The sequence below is a fragment of the Strix uralensis genome, chromosome 1 (genome assembly GCF_047716275.1).
Source record: "Strix uralensis isolate ZFMK-TIS-50842 chromosome 1, bStrUra1, whole genome shotgun sequence".
NCBI lineage: Eukaryota > Metazoa > Chordata > Aves > Strigiformes > Strigidae > Strix > Strix uralensis.
The window spans coordinates 134415440-134419299 of NC_133972.1; positions in this window are offsets into that span (position 1 = coordinate 134415440).

The following is a 3860-nucleotide window of genomic DNA, read 5'->3' on the forward strand; positions in this document are numbered from 1 at the left end:
GGTTTCAGTGTCCTTATGCACCAACCACTGATCGTGGAGCAGGAGCACAAGGACAAAATTGCTCAGAAAGGCCTGTCCTACAGATCTGGGAGGGCCAGGACCTCCAAGGGACTTCCCTTCTTCAGTGCTAGGACACTTCAGACTTTACACCCTCAGGAAGTCCTGAGGCAGATTTCCATCATCCTCTCTGTCAGTAATTTACACCACATCTCTGCAAATCTGTTGCTGGCTGGACTATCATTCGCAAACCAGATGTCAGAGTTGTGGTGATAGAAGAACATGAAGTTTACTATTGCTGCTTTTCCCACCAAAATCATGGTTACCACTGAGGAAATAAAACACTCAAATTGTGCTGGGAACATCAGTGGCAGAAGTATGTTCATTGTCTGCCTCTGAGTGTGTGAATTGAAACTTAAGAAAACACTACTTGGCCATTATCCAGTCTTCGGACAACCATCAACATCAGTGTGGGATGTGCCAGTTGGTTACAGAAGGTAGTGTGGTAAGGTTTTCTGGAGTTAACTTGTTTGGTCATGAAGAACAGCGTTATCTCACAGTTACATGAATATCAATGGTGTGTCTGCCTTCCTGCTACTCAAGTGACCCAGGGGACCATATTTTTTGTTGGCTCCTGAAGCTGGATCTGGGTGAAAGAGCACCTGTGAAAAAGTGACTGCACTTGCATCAGTGTCCAGGGAGCATGCACCTGGCTGACTGTGGGTGAGATGAGCTGTCTGCACACCGAATTTCCACCCTGGTGTCTCTACTGTTAATTGTACTATTAGGGCATGCAATGCATGGTATGATACATGGATCAAGAAGGGATGGGTCTTCCACCAGGAATAGGAGGATTGAGACGGTTCACAGGCCTGATACAGGCATTCAGAGAATACACCTGTCATCACAGAAGCTGTGTCAGGAAAGCAAGGGGGTTGCTTTGTAAGGGGAAAATCAATTTGGGGAAGTGCTGTAGTACACATATCAATCTGTCTATTTGCTATTATTATTATGAGAATTTATTAAAAGTTTTAGTTTAAACTTCGGCCACACCTCGATTACTGTGTTCAGTTTTGGGCCCCTCACTACAAAAAGGACATTGAATTACTTGAGCGTGTCCAGAGAAGGGCAATGAAGCTGGTGAAGGGTCTGGAGCACATGTCCTACGAGGAGCGGCTGAGGGAACTGGGGGTGTTTAGTCTGGAGAAGAGGAGGCTGAGGGGAGACCTTATCGCCCTCTACAGCTACCTGAAAGGAGGTTGCAGAGAGCTGGGCATGAGTCTCTTTAATGAAGTAACAAGCGATAGGACAAGAGGGAATGGCCTCAAGTTGCGCCAGGGAAGGTTTAGACTAGATGTCGGGAAGTATTTCTTTACAGAACGGGTTATTAGGCAGTGGAATGGGCTGCCCAGGGAGGTGGTAGAGTCCCCATCCCTGGAGGTGTTTAAGAGTAGGGTCGACATAGTGCTGAGAGATATGGTGTAGATGGGAACTGGCAGTGTTAGGTTAATGGTTGGACTAGATGATCTTCAAGGTCCTTTCCAACCTAGTTGATTCTGTGATTCTGTGATTCCCGCCTCTTTATTTTTGTGAAGAATCACATAATCAGTAGATTGTGTAACCAGGTGGGTTGTACAAACACAGATATCCCTGCCATTGTGATACAAGGAGCGCAAATGTTAATATAACCCAAAGGTTCATTGGGCAAGGACAAGCGACAGACAATGCCAGAGAGGCCAGTGACAGTGGCTGCTGAACCCCCCAGACTCTGGCACCTGTGAGAGCACAAGACAGGGGTGAGCAAGGGCTGCCTGGCCACTCTCGCTTCCCGCCCAGGAGTTCACTGACCCGCCAGTACAGGCAAAAGCCTCCAGTCCTCACTTCAGCTACAAGACATAATAAAAGCAACCCAGAACTGAAAGACTGTTTTGCCCCTAGCTCTTGAAGAGATTATTTGGAAGATGTTTTTCCAATAGGATCTGCCTGTTGGGGTTAACTAAAATTGCGTTTTAAATACTGATTTTGTTATACTGGCCAGAATTTTCATCTTAGTATTTTCTAGGAAAAAGCCTGTAGTTTTATTTGCTTGGAAATATTTTTCTTTGAAATTAGTTCAATTTGAGAGCTAAAAATGTATCAAAGAATGATTTTTAATTTCATATTATTCACATAACTCATAACGAGTTACTTCCAAAAAGTTTTGTTTTGATGGAAAAAAATGACAGATTATTTAAAATAATAACATGTACCCCTCCGGTCAGAACTTAAAGTCTGTTAACATGATTTTACTTACACCCACACTGCCAAGTGGCTATGTTAGTACTAATGTTAATGTGAAGCCTAGGTTTAGTTTATATCACCATTTGAGTAACCAAGCCCATATTCAGGGCACAGATACATCTGAGTAAAAGACTACTGTGCCTAGATAAGAAGAATTTAAAGACAATCTGGCTCACAGGCTAACTGAAGAGATGGTGTGTTCCCAAAAGACTGGGAAGGGGGAAGTACACAGCAGAGAGGAATTGGAAGAGAGAGAGAGAGGGAGGGAGGGAGAGGGAGGATGTGTGCATTAGGGAAATTGCCAATAGGGTGGTTGGAAAAAGATTAATTACAGCAGGAGCAGCATGGCAAAGACAAAAGAACTGACTATGCCTGATGGCCATATTAGGTGGATTTGTGAAAAAGAAAGATCAAATATCAAGTTCTTCTTTAAAACACAGTGGTGGCAATTTGTGGTACTAAGCTGTGACATCAGTGGTATTACTCCAGGTTTACATCACTTTCAATGAGAGGAATCTATCTTTGATTCTCTGGCTTGTACCTAATATGTCACACTCTTTCAGTCAGATACCCAGGTGGGTCTGAGGTGCCTCTCTGGAAAATGATGGAATTCTCCCAGTCAATACCAGCTGAGAATCAACTTCTGGAAAGGATGAGTTTTTTTTAGTGACATTTGTCTGTGTATTTAATTTCATCCTGTTGAAAGATGGATGCCTCCCTGGTTCTAGTGAATTATCTTTTTGCCTTTCTCCATACCTGTTAAACACTCCCCTGTAGTTTCCCAGGCATGTGTTCCTGGAGAACATCTGTGAAAATGTTGAGGGCCTGGTGTAATCATCAGAACAGCAAGTACCCCGATCAGTGAGCCACGTGCCAAGTGGGTTTCATGAAGTTAAATGAAAACGGAGCTCAGAGTTCAAAGGATGACTGCTCTTCTAATTAACGGTATCTGTGATGTTACACTGCACCTTCAAATTACATGTATGCCTACAGTTCACCAGAGCATCCATCCTTCCTTCACACAGCTGATTAATGATTCGTTTGCACATGCATTTGAAGCTTGAGGAATTTCATTTCCTGATGATAATTTTCTTTATCTTTGCTGTCAGTGAGGGGGTGCCTCTTTGTCCAGGGCAGAACCTGGCAAGAGAGGAGGCAGGGCTGCAGGTGGCTGCGTACACCACCCATGCACATTAGAGAAGTCCCGAGGGACACCCTACCTGGTACTGCAGCAGCCTGTGGAACTGGCTTCCAGCAGGGCCCAGTGCTCCCACCTGAGGACATGCTGGGAGGAAAGGAGAAGGAAGGATGGAGGCAGGGAGGAAAGGGACTACAAAGATAGTGATGTTGGCTCTGGGTTTCCACATCCTGAAGGAGTTTAGGATTGTTGTGCCGCCATCTGGGGTCAATTGCTAAGTGTAGACCAGGCACAGCATGCTCTGAGCACCCACCACATCTCTGCCTTTACAGTTTGGACCTTCCAAAAGGGACTGGATATTTAAGCACAAAGACATTTCCCTGAATGCCACCCCACTTTCAGAGACCAAGTCATCAGGCTGCATCTTCTGAAGAGTGTACCACTC